Source organism: Canis lupus, chromosome 9 (genome assembly GCF_003254725.2).
Source record: "Canis lupus dingo isolate Sandy chromosome 9, ASM325472v2, whole genome shotgun sequence".
In the NCBI taxonomy this organism is placed as follows: Eukaryota; Metazoa; Chordata; class Mammalia; order Carnivora; family Canidae; genus Canis; species Canis lupus.
In genome coordinates this window covers 34,642,606-34,666,246 of record NC_064251.1, presented here as the reverse complement: position 1 = coordinate 34,666,246, position 23,641 = coordinate 34,642,606, and the positions used below count along the sequence as shown (strand labels likewise).

At 36.8% G+C, this 23,641-nt stretch overlaps 2 protein-coding genes across 10 annotated transcripts in view; one reads left to right on the top strand and one right to left on the bottom strand.

Annotated features, from left to right (window-relative positions):
* The window catches only part of PPM1E (protein phosphatase, Mg2+/Mn2+ dependent 1E), a 213,465-nt gene that overhangs the window by 92,495 nt on the left and 97,329 nt on the right, over nucleotides 1-23,641 (bottom strand). The window lies entirely within an intron of this gene.
* Nucleotides 1-23,641, top strand: part of TRIM37 (tripartite motif containing 37) — a 240,633-nt gene that overhangs the window by 216,023 nt on the left and 969 nt on the right. The gene's annotated exons all lie outside the window — the stretch shown is intronic.

Genomic DNA, 23,641 nt, shown 5'->3' with positions numbered 1-23,641 from the left:
TGAGGTGGTGGAAAACTATCATGCTAATGGACATCAAAAGAAAGCTGGGGTGGCAATCCTTATATCAGACAAATTAGATTTTAAACCTAAGACCGTAATAAAAGTTGAGGAAGGACAGTATATCATAATTAAAGGGTCTATCCAACAAGATCTAACAATTGTAAATATGTACACCCCTAACATGGGAGTAGTCAATTATATAAGCCAATTAATAACAAAATTAAAGAAACACATTGATAATACAGTATATCAGGGGACTTTAACACCCCACTCATACAATGGACAGACCATCTAAGCAGATCAACAAGGAAACTAGGGCTTTGAGTGACACACTGGACCAGATGGACTTCACAGATATATTTAGAACATTCCATCCTAAAGGAATAGAATACACATTCTTCTCAAGTGCACATGGAACATTCTCCAGAATACATCACATACTGGGTCACAAATCAGGTCTCAATTGGTACCAAAAGACTGGGATCATTCCCCATATTTTTGGACCACAATGCTTTGAAACTGGAATTGAATCATAAGAAGAAATTTAGAAAGAACTCAAATACATGGAGGCTAAAGAGCAACCTACTAAGAATGAATGGGTCAACAGGAAACTAAAGAATTAGAAAAAATGGGATGGCTGGATGGCTTAGCGGTTAAGTACCTGCCTGCGGCCCAGGGCATGATCCTAGAGTCCTAGGATCGAGTCCCACATCAGGCTCCCTTGCATGGAGTCTGCTTCTCTCTCTGCCTATGTCTCTGCCTCTCTCTCTCTCTCTTATGAGTAAATAAATATAATCTTAAAATTTTTTTTTAAATTTATGGAAATAAATGAAAATTAAAACAGAGCTGTTCAAAATCTTCAGGATGCAGCAAAGGTGGTCCTAAGAGAGAAGTGTATAGCAGTACAAACCTTTCTCAAGAAACAAGAAAGGTCTCAAATAAACAACCTACCTTTCTGCAGGTGCTGGAGAAAGAACAGCAAATAAAGCCTAAACCCAGCAGAAGAAGAGAATTAATAAGGATTGGAGCAGAAATCAATGAAATAGAACCAAAAAGAATATAACTGATTAATGAAACTAAGAGCTGGTTCTTTGAAATTAATAAAATTGGCAAACTCCTGGTCAGACTTATCAAAAACAAAAGAGAAAGGACCCAAATAAATGAAATCACGAATGAAAAAGGAGAGATCACAACTAACACCAAAGAAATACAATTCTAAGAAGATATTATGAGCAAACTATATGCCAACAAATTAGGCAATCTGGAAGAAATGGATGCATTCCTAGAGATGTATAAACTACCAAAACTGAAACAGGAAGAAAGAGAAAACCTGAACAGAAACACAGCCACCAAGGAAACTGAAGCAGTAATAAAAAAATCTCCCAACAAATAGGAGCCCAGGTCCAATGGCTTCCCAGGGGCAATTCTACCAAACATTTAAAGAAGAATTAATACCTATTCTTCTGAAACTATTCCAAAAAATAGAAATGGAAGGAAAACTACCAAACTAATTCAATGAAGCCAGCATTACCTTGATCCCAAAATCAGACAAAGACCCCACCAAAAAGGAGAATCACAGATCAATATCCCTGATGAACACGAATGCAAAAATTCTCACCAAAATACTAGCCAATAGGATCCAACAGTACATTAAAAGGATTATTCATTCACCACAATTAAACTGGATTTATTTCTGGGCTGCAAGGGTGGCTCAACATCCACAAATCAGGCAATGTGGTACACTGCATTAATAAAAGAAAGAACAAGAATCATATAATCCTCTCAATAGATGGAGAAAAAGCATTTGACAAAGTACAGCCTCCTTTCTTGATTAAAACTCCTCACAGTGTAGGGATAGAGGGAATATACCTCAATATCATAAAAGCCATATATGAAAAGCCAATAGTGAATATCCTTCTCAATGGGGGAAAAACTGAGAGTTTTTCCTCTAAGTTCAGGAACATGACAGGGATGTCCACTATGACCACTGCTCTTTAGCATACTACTAGAAGTCCCAGCCTCAGCAATCAGAGAAGAAAAAGAAATAAAAGACATCTGAAATGGCAAAGAAGTCGTCAAACTCTCTCTCTTTGCAAATGATATAATACTCTATATGGAAAACCCAAAAGACTCCACCAAAAGATTTCTAGAACTCATACAGGAATTCAGCAAAGTGGCAAGATATAAAATCAATGCACAGAAATCAGCTGCATTTCTATACACTAACAGTGACACAGAAGAAAGAAAAATTAAGGAGTCAATCTCATTTACAGTTGCACCCAAACTGTAAGATACCTAGGAATAAGCCTAAACAAAGAGGCAAAGGATCTGTACTCAGAAAACTATAGAACACTCATGAAACAAATTGAGGAAGACACAAAGAAATGGAAATATGTTTCATTCTCATGGATTGGAAGAACAAATATTATTAAAATGTCTATGCTACCTAGAGCAATCTATACATTCATTGCAATCCCTATCAACATACCATCAACTTATTTCATAGAGTTGAAACAAATAATCCTAACATTTGTATGGAACAAAAAAAGACCCCAAACAGCCAAAGAAATGTTAAAAAATAAAACCAAAACTGGCAGCATCTCAATCCTGGACTTTAAGCTCTATTACAGAGCAGTAATCATCAAGACAGTATGGTACTGGCACAAAAAACAGACACAGAGAACAGTAGAACAAAATACAGAACCCATAAATGAACCCTCAATTCAGTAGCTAATTCAGTCAGCTAAGCATTCAACTCCTGTTCTCAGCTCAGGTCTTGGTCTCAGGGTTATGAGTTCAAGTCCTATGATGGACTCCATGCTGGGTGTGAAGCTTGCTTAAGGAAGAAAAAAAAAAGACTGTCTTTTGGGATGCTTGGTAGCTCAGTTGGTTAAGTATTCAACTCTTGATCTTAGCTCAAGTCATGATCCCAGGGCCTGAGATCAAGCCCTGCATCAGGCTCCCTGCTCACTAGGGAGTCTGCTTCTCCCGCTTCCTCTGCCCCTCCCCTGCTTGTGCTCACTCTTTCTCAGAAATAAATAAAATCCTTAAAATAAAATAAAAAAGTAAAAATGAGTAGAGGATCTGAACAGACATATTTCCAAAGAAGACATAGATGGCCAACAGGTACATCAAACCTTGTGCCAAGATATCACTTCACATTTGCTAGAAAGGCTATTAACAAAAAGACAATTAACAATTATCATAACAGTATGGTACTGGCACAAAAACAGACACACAGAGCAGTAGAACAGAATAGAGAACCCATAAATGGACCCTCAATTCTATGGTCAACTAATCTTCAACAAAGCAGGAAAGAATATCCAAAGGGAAAAAGACAGTCTCTTCAACAAATGGTGTCGGGAAAATTGGGACAGCCACAAGCAGAAGAATGAAAATGAACTTCCTCACACCATACACAAAAATAGACTCAAAATGGATGAAAGACCTAACTGTGAGACAGGAATCCATCAAAATGCTAGGAGGAGAACACAGGCAGCAACCTCAACCTCTTTGACCTTGGCCACAGCAACTTCTTGCTAGACACACCTCCAAAGACAAGGGAAAACAAAGGCAAAAATGAACTGTTGGGACTTCATCAAGATAAAAAGCATCTGCACAGCAAAGGAAACAGTCAACAAAACCAAAAGGCAGGGGATCCCTGGGTGGCTCAGCGGTTTGGACCTGCCTTTGGCCTGGGGCACGAGCCTGGAGTCCCGGGATCGCTTCTCCCTCCTCCTGTGTCTCTGCCTCTCTCTATATATACATATGTCTATCATAAATAAATAAATGAATTAATTAATTAATTAATTAATTAATTTTAAATAAATAAATAAATCTTTTTAAAAATATTTTTAAAAAAAGGCAACCTACAGAATGGGAGAAGATATTTGCAATGACACATCAGATAAAGGGCCAGTATCCAAAATCTATAAAGAACTTATCAAACTCAACACCCAAAGAATAAATAATCCAATCAAGAAATGGGCAGAAGACATGAACAGATATTTCTCCAAAGTAGACATACAAATGGCCAACAGACACATGAAAAAATGCTCAACATCCCTCAGCATCAGGGAAATACATATGAAAACCACAATGATATACAACCTCATACCAGTCAGAATGGCAAAAATTAACAAGTCGGGAAACGACAAATGTGGATGAGGATGCAGAGAAAGGGGAACCCTTGTACATTCCCTGTTGGTGGGAATGCAAGTTGGTGCAGCCACTCTGGAAAACAGTATGGAGGTTCCTCAAAAAGTTAAAAAGAGAGCTACCCTATGACTCAACAACTGCACTACTGGGTATTTACTCCAAAGATACAAAGGTAGTGATCTGAAGGGGCACCTGCACCCCAATGTTTATAGCAGCAATGTCCACAATAGCCAAACTATGGAAAGAACCCAGATGTCCATTGACAGATGAATGGATAAAGATGTGGTATATACAAACACACACACACACATACACACACACACAAATGGAATACTATTCAGCTGTCAAAAAGAACAAAATCTTGCCATTTGCAATGACATGAATGGAACTACAGGGTATTATGCTAAGTAAAATAAGCCAGACAGAGAAAGACAATTATCATATGATCTCACTCATATGTGGAATTTAAGAAACAAAACAGAGGATCATAGGGGAAGAGAGGAAAAAATAAGATGAAATCAGAGAGGGAGACAAACTATAATAGATTCTTAACCATAGAAAACAAACTGAGGGTCACTGGATGGAGAAAGGGTGGTAACTGGGTGGTGAACATTGAAGAGGGAATGTAATATAATGAGCACTTGGGTATTATGTAAGACTGATGAATCAAAAAAAAAAAATAAAAAAGACTGATGAATCACTGACCTCTATCTCTGAAACCAGTAATACATTATATGTTAATCAATTGAATTTAAATTTTAAAAAGCCATAAACATAAATTAAAGTTTTTAATTGAAAATAAATGGAATCATCAGAGCGCCTAGATGGCTCAGTGGTTGAGCATCTGCCTTCAGCTGAGGTCATGATACTGGGTCCTGGGATTGAGTACTGCATCATGCTCCCTGCGGTAAGTCTGCTTCCCCCTCTGCCTATGTCTCTGCCTCTCTCTCTCTGTCTCTCTCATGAATAATAAATAAAATCTTTAAAAAATTAAAATTAAAAAAAATTTTAAATGGCCCAACCAAATTATCCTACAATAAAACTCAGATTTGACAAGTCCTATTTATGTGCTTAGGCTTTGCAGTCAGCTTTTAGACACCTCAAAACAAACAGCTAAAACGATCAGATACCAAAAAGAAACATGTATGTGGAAGACAGAGACCAAAAGAATACAAAGCAGTCTGGTAGAAAGAAACCATGTAAAGAAAACTTAAAGAAAAAAATATTTCCAAGAGATACTTAAATAAAATTTTAAGAGAAACATAAAAAAACGGACGCCTGGGTGGCTCAGTGGTTGAGCATCTGCCGATGGTTTGGGTCGTGATCCCAGGGTCCTGGGATTGAGTCCCGCATGAGGCTCCCCAAAGGAAGCCTGCTTCTCCCTCTGCCTATGTCTCTACCTTTGTGTGTCTCTTCTGAATAAACAGAATCTTTTAAAAATAAAAAAAAAAGGAAACATAAAAAGAGAAAGGAACACTTCTAAACTCATTTTACAAGGTTAGTGTTATCTTGATACCAAAACCAGACAATGAAACCACAAGAAAAGAAAACTACAGGCCAATATCCCTGAAGAACATAGATGCAAAAGTCCTCAACACAATATTGGCAAAAAAAAAAAAAAAAAAAAAGGATGGCTGGGTGGCTCACTGGTTGAGTGTCTGCCTTCAGCTCGGGTCATGGTCTCTCAGTTCCGGGCGGAGTTCCACAGTGGGCTCCCTGCATAAAGCCTGCTTCTCCCTCTGCCTCTGTCTCTGCCTCTCTCTGTGTGTCTTTCATGAATGAGTAAATAAAATAAAAAAAAAAAAATTTTAAACACAGTATTGGCAAACCAAATTCAACAATACATTAAAGATTCATACACCATGATCAAGTGGGATTTATTCCAGGGATGGAGGGATGATTCAACATTTGCAAATCAATCAATATGATACACCATATTAACAAAATAAAGGATAAAAATTATATGATCAGGGCAGCCCCGGTGGCGCAGCAGTTTAGCGCCACCTGCAGCCCAGGGTGTGATCCTGGAGACCTGGGATGGAGTCCCACGTCGGGCTTCCTGCATGGAGCCTGCTTCTTCTTCTGCCTATGTCTCTGCCTCTCTCTCTCTCTCTCTCTCTCTGAAAAAATAAATAAATCTTTTAAAAAAATTATATGATCATCTCAATAGATGCAGAAAAAGCATCTGACAAAATTCAACATCCATTTATGATAAAACTTCTCAATAAAGTGGATATAGAAGGAACATACTAAACATAATGAAGGCCATATATGACAAGCCCACAATTAACATTATACTCAGCAGTGAAAGACTAGTGCAAACTTTTCTGTTAAGATCAGGAAGAAAAGTATGCCAGCTTTCACAAGTGAGGGGTTACCTGCAGGCTCTAATAACATAAAGTAGGCAAAAGTACTATGCATGATATGGTATAAAGGTTGACTAAGTGCACCATCTTCCTACCTGACCCTGGTAGAGGTCATGTACATCAAGGGCTTTGCAATCCTTATAAGGGGCCCTTTAGTAGCATGCAGTAGCAGAAACAGCATGGGACTTAGGGTCAACCAACCTCATTTAGGATCCTGGTCCTGATGCATTAATTTAACTCACTAATTCTTTCCAGGCCTCAGTCTCTTCACCATTTTTTTTAAGGATTTTTTTAAAAGTAATTGCTACACCAACATGGGCCTTGAACCCACAACGCTGAGATCAAGAGTTGTACCCTCCACCAACTGAGCCAGTCAGGTGCCCTGTTTTTTATTCATCATAATACTGAGTTTGAGTCAGAGCAGTTAAGAAAAAAAGAAAAAGAAAAAGTACCCAAATTAAAAAAAAATAATTTGTTTGCAGATGATATGATCTTATATGTAGGAAACCTTAAAGATTCCATTAAAAAAAAAACAAAAACGGGGGATCCCTGGGTGGCGCAGCAGTTTGGCGCCTGCCTTTGGCCCAGGGCGTGATCCTGGAGACCTGGGATCGAATCCCACGTCGGGCTCCCGGTGCACGGAGCCTGCTTCTCCCTCTGCCTATGTCTCTGCCTCTCTCTCTCTCACTGTGTGCCTATCATAAAAACAAACAAACAAACAAAAAAACAAAAACAAAAACAAAAAAACGTTAGACCTAATAATGAATTCAGTAAAGTTGCAAAGTACAAAATCAATACACAAAAATCTATTGATTTTTTATATACTAACAATGAACTATCAGAGAAACCTTTTACACGAGGATCAAAAAGAATAAAATACACAGAAATAAATTTAACCAAGGAGATGAAAAACCTGTACACTAAAAACTATAAGATACTGATGAAAGATGTTAAAGAAAACACAAATAAGTGGAAAAATTTCCACCCTCATGGACTGGATTAATATTGTTAAAATGTCCATACTACTCAAAGCAATCTATAGATTCAATGCAATCCTTATCAAAATTCCAATGACATTTTTCACAGAAATAGAATAATTACAACATTTGTATGGAACCATGAAAGAGCCCAAATAGCCACAGCAAGCTTGATAAAGAAGAACAAAGCTGAAGGCATCATGTGCTCTGATATCAAACTATAACACAGCATTATCGTAATCAAAACAGTATGGTACTGACATAAAAACAGACAGAGATCAATAAAACCAGATAGACCAGAAATAAGCCCACACGTATTGGCCAATTAATTTACAACAAAGAAGCCAAGAATATACAATAGAGAAAGAACTGTCTCTTCAATAAATGGTGTTGAGACAATTGGACAGCCACATGCAAAAGAATGAAACTGGATACCATCTTACACCATACATAAAACTAACTAAAAATGGATTAAAGACTTGAATGTAAGACCTAAAACCATAAAATTCCTAGAAGAAAATATAGGCAGTAAGTTCTTTGACATCAGTCTTAGTGATAATTTTTTGGATTTGATACCAAAAACAAAGGCAACAAAAGCAAAAACAAACAAGTTGGACTACATCAAACTAAAAAGCTTCTGCACTATAAGGAGTTCCTTATAAGGGAAATCATCAACAAAAAGAAAAGGCAACCTATTGAATAGAAGAAAATATTTGCAAATCATATATCTGATAAGGGGTTGATACCCAATATAAAGAATTCGTATAGGGGTGTCTGGGTGGCTCAGCGGTTGGGCACCCGCCTTTGGCTCAGGACGTGATCCTGGAGTCCCAGGATCAAGTCCCACATTGGGCTCCCTGCATGGAGCCTTCTTCTCTCTCAGCCTGTGTCTCTGCCTCTCTCTGTGTGTCTCATGAATGGATAAATAAAATCTTAAAAAAAAAAAAAAGAACTCATATATACAACAGCAAAAAAATAAATAAAAATAAATCCAATTTTAAGAATGAGACAAGGTTTTGAATAGATATTTTTCCAAGGAACACATACAGATGTCAAATAGGTAAACAAAAAGGTGCTCAACATCACTAATCATCAGGGAAATGCAAATTAAAACCACAATGAAATATAATCTCACAGCTGTCAGAATGACTATTATTAAAACGACAAGAAATAACAAATATTCACAAGGATGTTGAGAAAAGGGAACCTTTGTGCATTATTGGTGGGAATGAAAATTGGTGCAATCACTACAGAAAACAGTATGGAGGTTCTCCAAAATATTAAAAATAGAACTACCATATTATCCAGCAATTACACTTCTGGGTATTTATCCAAAGGAAACAAAAACACTAACTCAAAAAAGATATGTGCACCCCCATATGCATTGCAGCATTATTTATAATAGTCAAGACATCGAAGCAACTTAAGTGTGCACTGATGGATCAATGAATAAAGATGTGATACACACAGATACACATACACAGAGTGAAATATTATTCAACCAAAAAAAAAAAAACCCAAGGAAATCTTTATTGCAACAACACAGATGGACTTTCAGGGTATTGTGCATAAGTCACATAAGTTAGAGAAAAACAAATACCATATAATCTCACTTATATGTGGTATCTAGCTACCCCTGTACTCCCCAAAAATCCTAACTCAAAGATACAGAGAACAGATCAGTGGTTGCCAGAGGCAGGGGGTGAGCATAATGAATGAAGATGGTCAGAAGGTACAAACATCTAGTTATAAAACAAGTAAGTTGTGGCAATGTAATGTATAGTATGGTGACTATAGTTAATAATACTGTATTACATATTTAAAAGTTGCCAGGAGAATAAATCTTAATTAAAAGTTCTCATCACTGAGGATCCCTGGGTGGCTCAGCGGTTTGGCGCCTGCCTTCAGCCCAGGGCATGATCCTGGAGACCTGGGATCGAGTCCCATGTCAGGCTCCCTGCATGGAGCCTGCTTCTCCCTCTGCCTGTGTCTCTACCCCTCTCTCTCTGTGTCTCCCACGAATAAATAAATAAAATCTTAAAAAAAAAAGGTTCTCATCACAAGAAAAGAAATTTGTAACTATGTATGGTAATGGATATTAGCTAGGTTTATTGTGGTGATCATTTTGAAAATATACAAATACCAAATTATTATGTTCTACACTTAAAACTAATATGATATTTTGTTTTTTTTTCAAATTTTTATTTAAATTCTAGTTAGTTAACATATAATGTAATATTGGTTTCAGAGTAGAATTTAATGATCTTCACTTACATAATAACACCCAGTGCTCATCATAATAAGTGCCCAACTTAATACCCATCACTCATTTAGCCCATCCCTTACCCACTTTCCTTCATCAACACTCAGTTTGTTCTCTATCACTAAGAGTCTCTTATGGATTGTTTCCCTCTCTCCTTTCCACTCCTTCCTGTATGTTCACCTGTTTTGTTTCTTAACTAATATAATGCCATATGTCAATTGAATCTCAATAATAAAAAAGAAATACAAAAAACACTCTTATAAATTAAAAATGTTAGAGCAAAATTTAGAATCTAATAGGGGGGTAAAGTTGAAGAAATTCTCAACCTTAGCTGAGAGAAAAGAAGAGAAAGAAAATAGACGGAAATAAAAATCTGAAAATTTGGGACACCTGGGTGGCTCAGCAGTTGAGTGTCTGCCTTCAGCTCAGGGTGTGATCCTGGTTCAGGGATCAAGTTCTGCATTGAGCTCCCTTCTGGGGGCCTGCTTCTCCTTCTCTGTATGTCTCTGCCTCCTTCTCTGTGTCTCTCATAAATAAATAAATAAATAAATAAATAAATAAATAAATAGATAGATAGATAGATAGATAAAATCTTTTTAAAAATCTGAAAATTTTGTTGACAAACAAAATCCCTGAATGTCCAATCAATATAGTATTGTTAAACCTCTAAGGAACAATATGAAATGGTTATGGTAGTACTACTCTGGAAAGAGCTCCATAATGAATCATTAATTGAAAAATAATGTAAGCTGCTAAAAACCAGTCAGTATGACCCCATTTATATAAAATGGGGGGGGGGGGGGCGGAATACATACCTACCATAAGCTTCTATATATAAAACAGTACGTAGGACATCTGGCTGGCTCAGTTGGTGGAGCATGTGACTCTTAATCTTTGGGTTGTGGGATTTGAATTCCACAGTAGGTATAGAGATTACTTAAAAATATAATCTTAAAATCCTCCATATCTATATCTATATCTATATCTATATCTATATCTATCTATCTATCTATCTATCTATCTATCTATCTATCATCTATCTATCTATCTAAAAGGTTTGGAATGAAACATACCAAAATGGTGATTTCTAGGTAGGGGAGTGAGTTCAGGGGAAAAAGGAAAGGGAACATTGTGCTTTTTATTGGATATATTTCCATTAAAAATTTTTTTTAAAGATTTTATTTATTTGAGAGACAGAGATAGAGTACAAGTGGGGAGGAGAGGGAAATGTAGGCTTCCCACTGAGCAGGGAGCCTGATGTGGGGCTTGATCCCAGGACCCTGGGATCATGATCTGATCCAAAGGCAAAAGCTTAACTGACTGAGCCACCCAGGCACCCCTAAAATTCTTTTTTCCTAAAATTCTTTTTACAATGAAAATGTCTTCATATATTACATTTGTACACTTGAAACTAATATAAACTTCCCCCTGCTCACGTGTGCACACTTTCTCTCTTATAAACCAGTGACTAGAGGTAGATGATAGATAGATAGATAGATAGATAGATAGATAGATAGATAGATAGATAGATAGATAATCTTAAAAAAAAGATTATCACAGACTCTCATTCTGGCAAAGTTCTTATGTTTACATTTCTTTGGTCTAATATTCTGCAGGAACCTTCATATTCCTGATCCTGTTAATTAAGAAAACAGTAACCTTCCATTTAAGTCCAAGAGTATAGAAAATGTGTGAAGGGATAAAGTTGAAGCCCACATCTTTTAAAAAGTTTATTTTAGTACTTAACCTTGTTTTCCTAAATAATTTTCCTAATTTTGGATTTTAACCAAATGGTCAAAAATTAGAGGTAACAGCAAAGCATTACAAGTAGCATTTTTTTCAAAGATTAAAAATAAGTACATTTAAAATATTTTAAAAGTGTGGGGGCACCTGGGCAGCTCTTGGCAGTTTGCTTGAGATTCTTTCTCTCCCTCTTCCTCTGCCCTGCCCCCAACTTGTGACCCCTTATCCTAAATAAATAAAATCTTAAAAAATATATTTTCAAAGTGTGTTTCTAATTCTGTGAGCAAATCCTTGGATGCACATTTTGCATATAAATAGAATACTCAATTTAAGATATCCCACTAAAAAATCTATTAGTACAAAGAGTAATCAAAAGGCATTTTAGGGGATCCCTGGGTGGCTCAGCGGTTTAGCGCCTGCCTTTGGCCCAGGGCGTGATCCTGGAGCCCCGGGATCGAGTCCTGCGTCAGGCTCCTGGCATGGAGCCTGCTTCTCCCTCCTCCTGTGTCTCTGCCTCTCTCTCCTTCTCTATGTCTATCATAAATAAATAAATCTTTAAAAAAAAAAAAGGCATTTTAGCACTTAGCTGCCAAATTCCAGAGTCTGGATTATTGCAGGAACATTCTGCTGTCACTCTAGCAAGAGTCTTAAAGGAAAAAAGATGTTGAAAGATTAAGAAAGTAAAATCATTCTACTTTGGCACCTTTTTTTGGACAACTGATTCTTAATATCTAGTAAAAATATTCAACTGAATTACTAAAAAGAAGAAATGAATCAAATATTGTCTATTACTTTGTTCCCCAAATTTGAATAGCAAAAGTCAGTTTTCATAAATATTTTCTAAGCTATACTTTATGACTCTCTAAACTAATCTTTAAACTCACAGGGGCACCTGGGTGGCTCAGTGGTTGAGCGTCTGCCTTTGGCTCAGGTTGTGATCCCAGGGTCCTTGGATTGAGTCTTGCATCAGGCTTCCTGCAGGAAGCCTGCTTCTCCCTCTGCATCTGTCTCTGCTTCTGTGTCTCTCATGAATAAATAAGTAAAGTCTTTAAAAAAATAAACTCATAAAATATTCTTAGCTTCTAAATAATTGCCTATTGGGATCCGTGGGTGGCGCAGCAGTTTGGCACCTGCCTTTGGCCCAGGGCACGATCCTGGAGACCCGGGATCGAATCCCACGTCGGGCTCCCAGTGCATGGAGCCTGCTTCTCCCTCTGCCTATGTCTCTGTCTCTCTCTCTCTCTCTCTCTGTGACTATCATAAATAAATTTAAAAAAAAAATAAAAAAAAAAATAAATAAATAATTGCCTATTCTGTATTTGCCATTTGGGTCTTTTTTTCCCTAAGTAGCAGATTAAGGTCTTTTACTGAATTTTAGTAAATTGATGGTTTGCTTGGCATATCTATCATAACAAGTAGAAACCACTAAGTAATCATTCTTTCCTTATTTAGAAATTGGCCACAAGAAGTGATTCCCCTTTCAAACTTTGATTTCTTATTTTACTTTTTTTGATAACAGCTTCACAGGGGCACCTGGCTGGCTCAGCCAGTAGAGTGCACAACTCTTGATCTCAGAGTTGTGTGTTCGAGCCCCACATTGAGTGTAAAGTTACTAGTAACAGCTTCACTAAGATATAATTCACATATCTCATTTTATGGATCTACTTACCATAATCTTTCAACTATCACCTAACTCCTAAAAACGAAATCTCCCTCCACTGTTCTGTTTGTAAACCTTTATCCCTAAGAATAGAACTTGTATTAGCAAAGAAAATTGGGAGTTTTGACAAAAAAATTAGAAATAATGAGTTTCTAAAGTTCTTTTCACTGTATCCAGAAATGCTACTACTTACACTTTCTAGGAAAAAGTGCATTGAAAATCCTAAAATAAATTTCAAAACAAACTTTTAAAATATAATTTGTTCAAAATTGAAGTTTTCCTATAATGTAGATGAGAGACTCCTAGTAGTCTATAAAGCATTGTGAAGATATATTTATCTCTTTGGTGGGGAAGTGATAAGTTTAGAAATGTAATGTATGAACTAGATATTCTTTGTAAAAACATAAATTAAACAAGAGAATTTAAAAGCAATATCTTGATTTTCTATTTTTCTTTTTCTTTAGGAAAATCTCATCTTTTTCATTAACAATGAGCAAAAAGGGAGGCATGTGAGTGGCTCAGACAGTTTAACAATCAACTCTTGCTTTTGGCTCAGCTCATGATCTCAGGGTCATGGGACTGATTCCTGTATCAGATTCCACTCAAAGTAAGCTTGAGATTCTTCCCTGCCCCCCTCTTCCTCCCCTTCAGCCCCTAAATAAATAAAATCTTAAAAAAAAAAATTGTTCCATTTTGAAGTGGAGGTTTGTGCCACCTAAGTGGGTTCCTGCTGAAAGGAATTTGAGAATATTTTCCTTCACTTGCAGGACATCAAAGGCGCCAAACATTGTGAAAGCTTCCCTTGAAGTCATGCATAGAACCCAGAACAACACTATGTGGACTCCTCTCTGGGTAGTGCAGAAAGGCAGTAACACATTTAAGTCACAAACTATGGTGCTCATTATGCAGTCAGTTTAACAAGATATAACATCTCAACAACTGAAAAATATCAATTCTTTTCACTCTTTGAAGAGATGTAAAGTCCTGGGTACTCCATGGAGTCACTCTCTTCAGATAAGGCCTTTGTACAACAGCTCTCATTAATGACAGTGCAGATGTCTGACATCCTTGGAATTTTCATTAGGATTCATCTAGCTGTATCTTATCTCATGGGTCTCTTCTTTGATGAGCCGCATTTTCCTTCCTCCTTGTACTATCCATGGTGTTAGTAATGATTAGAACTAAAAAAGACTTAATTACAGTAACTTTCAAATAAGGTCCTAAATATAGTTCTTGTTCAGTCAACTGTGATCGTCCATGAAAATCACAAGAGTGTTTAAAACAAGATGCAGAGGATTCTATTAAATTACATTCTAGGACCTAAGCTTTTATATATATATATTTGTATTTATAAGACAATTTATATTTAGAAAATTGATTATAATTTTAGCAAAATGAACTCTCTTCTTCCACCTGGGTCTCAAAATGGCAATACCTGAAACACTGTGATTAACAAGTATAGTTACACAGTACCTGTTCCTTTTGAAACAATGAAAAATAACTGCTTCTATTAGAAGGGAAGAAAGCAAGATCAAAGTAAACTTGTGAGATGTAACTATAGGTTCAGCCAAGAGTAGGAGAGGAAAACCCTCTCAATGTGTATTTAGCTATTGAGATATTGCTCTTTAGTTACTGGGCTACTTGGTCAACTTAAAGCTTATTTTCTTTTTTAAATTTTAATTCCATTAGAGTCAAAATACAGTGTTAACATTAGTTTCAGGCATATAATATAGTGATTCAACAATTCCATGTATCACCCAGTGCTTATCAAAATGTGTTCCTTAATTCCCATCACCTATTTCACCCATTCCCCCACTTATCTCCATTCTAGTAACCATCAGTTTGTTCTCCATAGTTGTGAGTTTCTTGGTTTACCTCTCTGTTTTTTCCCTTTGTTTTCTTAAATTCCACATTTGAGTGAAATCATATGGTATTTGTCTTTCACTGAGTGACTTCAGTTAGCATTATACTCTAGCTCCATCCATGTCACTGCAAATGACAAGATTTCATTGTATATATACACCACATCTTCTTTATCAATTCATGTATCAATGGACATATGGGCTGCTTCCATAATTTGGCTATTGTAAATAATGCTGCTATAAGCACTGAGCTGCATGTATCCCTTTGAATTGGTGTTTTTGTATTTTGAGAGGTAAATACCCAGTAATGTGATTACTGGATCATATGGTAATTCTATTTTTAACTTTCTGAGGAAAGTCCAGACTGTTTTCCAGAGTGGCTGTACCAGTTTGCATTCCCACCAACAATACAAGAGGGCTTTTTTTCTCCACATCCTTGCCAACACTTGTTTCTTATGTTTTTGATTTATGAGGTGATATCTTATTGTGTGTTTTTTTTTTCCTCACTGTGTTTTTGATCTGCATTTCCCTGATGATGAGTAATGTTGAGGATCCTTTCATGTGTTTATTGTCCATCTGGATATCTTCTTTGGAGAAATGTGTGTTCATGTCTTATGCTCATTTTTTAATTGGATGATTTGGTTTTTTGGGCATTGAGTATTATAAATTCTTTATATATTGGGATACTAAATCTTTATCAGATATGTCATTTGCAAATATCTTGTGTTTTGTAGGCTGCCTTTTAGTTTTGTTGATTGTTTCCTTTGCTGTGTAGAACTAAAGCCTACTTTCTTACATAGGTTCTTTTCCCCAACTTTTTAAAGTTGCCTGCTGCTAATTAGACAAATTAATATTGATACAAAGAGCATATATTATTTTTCAAGATTCATTTATTTATTTTAGAGGAAGAGGGGGAGAGAGAGAGAGAGAGAGAATCTCAAGCAGACTCCCTGATGAGCAAAGAGCCCAATGTGGGGCTCAATTTCATAACCCTAAGATCATGACCTGAGCCAAAATCAAAAGTAGGACACTTAACCAACTGAGCTATCGAGGTGCCCCAAGAACATATGTCATTTAACACAATAAGGCTATGCAGTTATTGAGCTACTTGGTGAAAAATGTTGTTTCTCAAATTCATCTCGCTATGTTAATTTACTAATCTAAAAAAATCTACAGAGCAGTCTTTCCTGGTGCCCCATAAAAAACTTAAAATCTGAAATGTCCCAAAATAAAAATTTAATTTAAAAAGATGTTGGGGGTGTGTGCCTGGGTGGCTCAGTCGGTTAAGCATCCAACTCTTGATTTTGGCTCAGGTCATGATCTCAGGATTGTGAGATCAAGCCCAGTGTTGGGCTCTGCACTCAGTGAGGAGTCTGCTTGAGATTCTCTCCTGGCTTCTTCCTTTGTCCCTCCCCACCATGCAGGCTCTCTCTTTCTCTTTTTCTCTCTAAAATAAATAAATCTGGGCAGCCCCAGTGGCGCAGCGGTTTAGTGCTGCCTCCAGCCCAGGGTGTGATCCTGGAGACCTGGAATCAAGTCCCACGTCAGGCTCCCTACATGGAGCCTACTTCTCCCTCTGCCTGTGTCTCTGTCTCTCTCTCTGTGTGTGTGTCTCTTATGAATAAATAAATAAAATCTTTAAAAAAAATAATAAAATAAATATTTTTTTAAAAAGTAGGAACTCAAAATATATTCCTTATCATAGCCATCTAATCTCCTCTACGTAGACTGTATAAAAAATCACAATGTACAGAGTTTCCAATAGTGAAAGGCCAGTTATTTTTTCCTCTACATTTTTAAAAATCCCAATTATGCAGTAAGTCACTAAGAAAATGTCCCAAGATTCTTTCAGGTAGTACAAATCAGGTTCTAATTTTTCAAAAGATATATTATTGTAACTGGTATCTCTGAGGTCCAGAATCCACTTCTACCTATATAATGACATCTTCATATAAATGTCTTCCAGATGAACACTTTGGCATAATTCATCTTAAACTCTCAGACATTATTATTTTTATCTGGGAAGATTTCTAGAACTATTAGAATCTTAATAGAACTCTCAAAGCTATATATTCAGCCATAAAATTATAAAACATAAATTTGTTCTTCAGTAATGAGAGACTAAGTATACAAATGGACAATGAGGGATCCCTGGGTGGCGCAGCAGTTTAGCACCTGCCTTTGGCCCAGGGCGCGATCCCGGAGACCCAGGATCGAATCCCTCGTCGGGCTCCCGGTGCATGGAGCCTGCTTCTCCCTCTGCCTGTGTCGCTGCCTCTCTCTCTCTCTCTCTCTGTGTGACTATCATAAATAAAAAAATAAAAAAATAAAATTCTTTAAAAAAACAAACAAAAAACAAATGGACAATGACCAGACCATATATAATCACGGAACTCTGTCCCACAATCTTTTCAACAACCAGGCTGAAAAACCAATCACAACTTCTGCGGTAATCAGCCTAGAACAGTTAGGATTTTGTTAAGGACTGCCAGCAACCCTTACCCCACTCTTTTTTTTCTTTTTCTTTCTTTCTTTTTTCTCTTTCTTTTTGTCTTCAGCCCACACATCAACCCCACATGATTTCAACTTGGGGACCAACCAGTGAAAGACAAATATGTTCCCCAAACCAATCATGTAAGATGCCTGGCTTCTACTTAGTCCATGCTATTTAACTTTCTCTGCCTACAATCTCCAATCAGTCTCCCTTTTTCACCATAAAACTTTCCCAATCCCCTCTGAATCTGCCAAATACAATGAATAACAGCAACTGACTTTCTTGTTTTTGCAAACTCTGAATACATAGCCTGTCTGTTCTCATTTTGGGTGATTTTTATTTCCATGGTAGTGTAAAAATTGTGCAAAAACAAACAAAAAACTAACACTATGAGCATTTTATTCTAAGCCAAACAAGTCACACCTCAGTCTAGCTGTTTCTACCTTAGTTATTGTTCTGTTTGTCAGTCAGTATACCAATACCAATTTACTGCTTTTGATAGATAAATGTTTTCCATCATCTGGAAGACAATTTTTGTATTCTCCTTTAATGTTTAATATTTATTTCTATCCTCAAATTGGGATAGTTTCTTTGGAACTGTGAAAACAACAACCAAAGAAAAGACTATACTATATTTTAGAAAAAGAGTGATACTAATGATATAAATTAGAACTAAATAGTGCAGTAAAATATCTGTGCTCAATCTACAAATATATCTGCAGAAAATGCAGAAAGTGATTGTTAAATTTTGTTGATACTGAAGAGAAAGCAGACCAACCTATAAAGAGTTATGGAAATGTATCTGTAACAAATTGCAATTGTTTTGGATAAAATGTGGGTTTACTTCTACAATGGCATAATTAATGTAAAAAAAAATAATGGTTTTATAAGAAAGGTTAAGAAGAGGAATTTAGAGCATAAAATTCCCAATCACATCTTTTGGATTTAGTAATAATGAAGGCTCTTAAGGACATTTTTTAAAATGACAAAATGTTCTCAATTTTTTTGTGTGACATTATCTATATACCTGAGGAAAGAATGAAAACAATTTCAAAATATTTGTTAGAGGTACAAAATATAATACGTAGAAAATAGCATTTATACTAAACACATCTGATGAAGTCTTACCATAAATTATTTGCTATGATAGTGGAGCTTCCAGAAATTATTAAAATAACTGAAGTTTTATAAATTGATTTTTAAACCACAAGTGGCCAGAGAATTGAATGATGTGCTGACATTATTTTAAATTTTTATTTATCTTTTTTTGAAAACATCTACTATGTACTATTTGAGGGAATTTTACTAAAGAGCTTCAGAGTAGAAGCCAGCTATTCACCTGTATAGTTTACAATTTGAATTTGAAGGTCCTAATTTATAAGCAGTTCTTATAACTTGTTGCTAGAATTATAGTTCTTTCTTCATATAGCAGCCAGAGTTGTCCTCTTATATTGTAAATCAGATCATGTTACTTCCTTGCTTTAAAAAAAATCTCAAATTCCTTATAGTAATCACAAAGGCCCTATGACGGTCTGACTTGACCCCTGCCTAACTTCTCCAGCTTTGTATCTGGTTCTCCTCTTCCTTACCTACAAAGCTTCAACCACTGTATCACTTCTCTATTACCTCAGAGCTTTTTACCCTTCTATCTGGACCCCACATTTCATGTGGCCAGATCCTTCTGAACTCCTTTAGGTCTAATCCTAAATATTTAATATACAGTTGTGTGAGAAGAATCAGTTCTTTGGTAGTCACAGTTATAGAAACTGATACTCAGAAAGAATATTATATCCTACCAATACTTAAATTTAAAAAGTGTTTAATGAAAAAACAAGATCCATCTATATGCTGCCTACAAAAGATGCATTTCAGACCTAAAGACATCTACAGATTAAAAGTGAGGGGATGGAGAAGCAGTTCTCACACAAATGAATATCAAATGAAAGCCAGGGTAGCAATACTTACATTGGACAAAATGGAGTTTAAAACAAAGACTGTAACAAGAGACGAAAAGGATACTATATAATAATAAAGGGGACGATTCAACAAGAAGATATAACAATTTTAAGTATATATGCACCCAATATGGGAGCACTCAAATACATAAAATAGTTAATAACAAACATAAAGTATCTAATCAATAGGCATACAGTAACAGTAGGGGATTTTAACACCCCACTTCATCAAGGGACAAATCATCCAAACAGGAAATCAAGCAGGAAACAGTGGCTTTGAATGACACTTTACCAGATGGATTTTAACAGATATATTCAGAACATTCCATCCTAAAATATCAGGACACACACTTTTCAAGTGCACATGGAATATTCTCCAGAATAGTTCACACATTGGGCCACAAAACAAATCTCAACAGATTCAAGAATATCAAAGTCATACCAAGCATCTTTTCTGGGCACAATGTTATGAGACTAGAAATCAGCTACATGAAAAAAATCTGGAAAAAACACAAATACATGGAAGTTAAATAACACACTACAAAACAATGAAGGATCAATCAAGAAATCAGAGAAGAAATAAAAAATTACATGGAAACAAATAAAAATGAAAACACAACATTCCAAAATCTTTGGGATATAATAAAAGCAGTTCTAAGAAGGAAATTTATAACAATACAGGCCTATCTCAAGAAGCAATGAAAATCTCAAACCACCTAACCTTACACCTAAAGGAGATAGAAAAGGAACAAACAAAACCTAAAACCAGTAATAGGAAGGAAATAATAAAAATTAGAGCAGAAATAAATGTATAGGGCGCCTCAGTGGCTCAGTGGTTGAGTGTCAGCATTTGGCTCAGGGTGTGATCCCAGGGTCTTAGGATCAAGTCTCATATCAGGTTCCCTGCAGGGAGCCTGCTTCTCCCTCTGTCTATGTCTCTGCCTCACTCTGTGTGTCTCCCATGAATATATAAAATCTTTTTTTTTTTTAAGAAGGAAATGTATAGAAAGTAAAAAAACAATAGAACAGATCAATGAAACTAGGAGCTGGTTCTTTGAAAAAGATAAAATTGATAAACCTTTAGCAGGACTCATCAAAACAGACAGGACACACACACAGAGATGACTCAAACAAAATCACAAATGAAAGAGAAGTAATAACAACCAACACCACAGGAATACAATTTTAAGAGAATATTATGAAAAATTATATACCAACAAATTGGGTAACCTGGAAGAAATGGATAAATTTCCAGAAACATATAACTTACTAAAACTGAAATAGGAAGAAACAGAAAATTTGAACAGACTGATTACCAGCAATAAAATAAAAAATATCCCAACAAAAAAAAGTCCAGGACCAGATGGCTTCACAGGCAAATTCTACAAAACATTTAAAAAAGAGTTAATACCTAGTCTTCTCAGACTATCCCAAAAAATGGAAGAGGAAAGAAAACTTTCAAATTTATTCTATGAAACCAGAATTACCCTAATACCAAAACAAGATAAAGACACCAGAAAGAAAGACTATAGGGCAATAATTCTGATGAACACAGACGCAAAAATCTTCAACAAAATACTAGCAAATTGAATCCAGCAATACATTAAGAAAATCACTTTACAATCATGATGAAGTGGGATTTTTTCCTGGGTTGTAAGAGTGATTCAGAATTTGCAAATCAATCAACATTGATATATCCATCAATAAGAAAAAGGATTAAAAAAAACATATAATCACTTCAATACATGCAGAAAAAGCACTTGACTAAGTACAGTATCTATTCATGATGAAGATCCTCAAAAACAGTAACCTATAACATACAACATAAACCATTCCCTCAGTATGTTTAGAGGGAACATACTGCCATGTGGCATGGTCCAATGAGAGACGAAATGATTATTCAGAGTCTGACATCTCGGAACAAGGAGAGGCCCAAAGGGGCTGCACTGCCAGGCACTGCCAAGAAGGGCAGGTACTGAGTCCCAAGTCCAAGCTGGCTCTCAATTTTATTATCGTAGAATGTAAAGTGTGTGAAAACAAGGAAAAACAACTCAAGAAACCAATCATGTGAGGGGCAGCCGGGAACTGCATACAAAACTTTGCACGGGTCTCAGAGGAGCATTAACTAAGGGGCTATGGGGGATAGGAGAACTGACTATCTTATCCAACACAGAAAGATATTATGGCCTGGCTATCTTATCCACCATCATTGCTATTTTCAGCATGTACTATTTTCAGTACAGACCAATGGCAGAATAATTGGCTTTTGCCACATGCATAGAGCTGTTGCCATTTATGTGTGTCCCTGTTGTTTCTTTTACCCACTGAGGTTCTGCTCTCCCACAACACACTTCAACATAATAAAGGCTTTATATGAAAAGTCGACAGTGAACATCATACTCAATGGGGGAAAACATAAGAGAGTTTTCCCTAAGGTCAGGAATAAGACAAGAATGTCCACTCTCACCACTTTATTCAACATAGTCCTAGCCCCAGCAATCAAACAATAAAGAGAAAGAAAAGGGTCCAAATCAGCAAGGAAGAAGTAAAACTTTCACTATTTGTGGATGACATGAAGCTATATATAGAAAATCCAAAAGAGCCCACCAAAAAACTACTAGAATATAAATGAATTCAGCAAAGTTGTAGGATATAAAATCAAGGTACAGAAATCTGTTGCACTTTTTTAAAAAAGGTGTTATTTATTCATGAGAGACACACAGAGAGAGGCAGAGACATAGGCAGAGGGAGAAGCAGGCCCTCCACAAGGGTAAGCAGGACTCAATCTCAGGACCTCAGGATCACGATCTGAGCCAAAGGCATCTGCCTTATGATTCTCTCTCTTCTCTTTCCCTCTCCCTGTGCCCCTCCCCTCCACATTCTCTCTCTCTCAAAAAAAAGAAGACAATTTTAGGGATCCCTGGGTGGCTCAGCGGTTTGGCGCCTGCCTTTGGCCCAGGGCGCGATCCTGGAGACCAGGGATCGAATCCCACGTCGGGCTCCCGGTGCATGGAGCCTGCTTCTCCCTCTGCCTATGTCTCTGCCTCTCTCTCTCTCTCTGTGACTATCATAAATAAATAAAAATTAAAAAAAAAAGAAGACAATTTTATTAACTAACACATGCTAAGAGGCATCAACATTATCTGGTTGCATTATAGGACAGCAAATTGGTTCTGGTTTTTCATTTATCATTTCAATAATGGGATTATAAATTGGCAGCGTGACTATCTTTGTTGAGAAAGTGGTCAGATTCTAGTTTTTCTAGTACCCTTTCAAGGTGTCTTGTTAGGTCTTATCTTTTAAAACTTGCTGCTTCCTTCATGGCATATACGATAATTTTTTTAAGATTTTATTTTTATTTATTCATGAGAGACACAGAGAGAGAGGCAGAGACACAGGCAGAGAGAGAAGCAGGCTCCATGCAGGGAGCCCAACATGGGACTCGATCCCGGGTCTCCAAGATCAGGCCCTGAGCCAAAGGCAGGCGCCAAACCGCTGAGCCACCCAGGGATCCCCTGTTTTTTATTTTTTAAAGATTTTATTTATTCTTGAGAGACACAGAAAGAAAGACGCAGAGACATAGGCAGAGGAAGAAGCAAGCTTCCTGCAGGGAGCCCAGTGTGGGGACTTGATCCCTGGACCCTGGGATCATGCCCTGAGCCAAAGGCAGACACTCAGCCACTGAGCCACCCAAGCATCCAATAGGATAATTTTTTCCCACAATCCGGGAGTCCTTGTACTCCTTCGAGCAATTTGATGACTCTTTCATATTTTTGTCCAAAATGTCAAATTTCTTTTCTTTTTTAAAAATTTTTTTGAAAGAGAGAAGGAGAATTTTAAGTAGGCTCCATGTCCCGGCACAGAGCGTATGGTGGGGCTGGATCTCACCACCCTGAGATCATGACCCAAGCCAAAATCAAGAGTTGGATGCCTACCCCACTTTGCCACCCAGGCAACCACTCAAATTTCCCTCTTTAATTGATGTTTTATTTCAGTGTTGATTGCATTGGTATTGGCAGTTTATCTGGTACTTCTCCCAACACACTGCTGTGACTCTGGGGTCATCATCTTCAAGGACATGGCTGAGCCCCAGGAATGCGTTCCTCCCTCTCCTTCCTGTTTCACTGACAGCAGTGCCGTGCTCTGCCTTCTCTTTAGATGGC